The sequence below is a fragment of the Octopus bimaculoides genome, chromosome 18 (genome assembly GCF_001194135.2).
Source record: "Octopus bimaculoides isolate UCB-OBI-ISO-001 chromosome 18, ASM119413v2, whole genome shotgun sequence".
Taxonomy (NCBI): Eukaryota; Metazoa; Mollusca; class Cephalopoda; order Octopoda; family Octopodidae; genus Octopus; species Octopus bimaculoides.
In genome coordinates, this window is record NC_068998.1 from 9,389,063 (window position 1) to 9,389,359 (window position 297).

At 28.3% G+C, this 297-nt stretch overlaps 1 protein-coding gene across 1 annotated transcript in view; it reads left to right on the forward strand.

Annotated features, from left to right (window-relative positions):
- LOC106870511 (coiled-coil domain-containing protein 148) overlaps nt 1-297 on the forward strand; it is a 61,034-nt gene that overhangs the window by 59,919 nt on the left and 818 nt on the right. The window lies entirely within an intron of this gene.

Here is a 297-nt window from a genome sequence, read left to right on the forward strand (position 1 = left end):
AATAATAATAATAATAATAATAATAATAATAATAATAACAATATTAATGACATATAAATGCATAACCAAAATACCAGGACTTACGAATATATATAGCGTACTACAAATAGCATGCTAGGCACCGCATACATCCTACTAAAGCGCTTTCAATGCAGTAAAAATAATAACGCCAAAACAAACCACTGCACATACCGAAGCACCACAGAGCTGCACTCGGTAATGCAATGAAAGGCTGTGATAAAAATCGAACTACCGAATAATAATAATAATAATAATAATAATAATAATAATAATAAT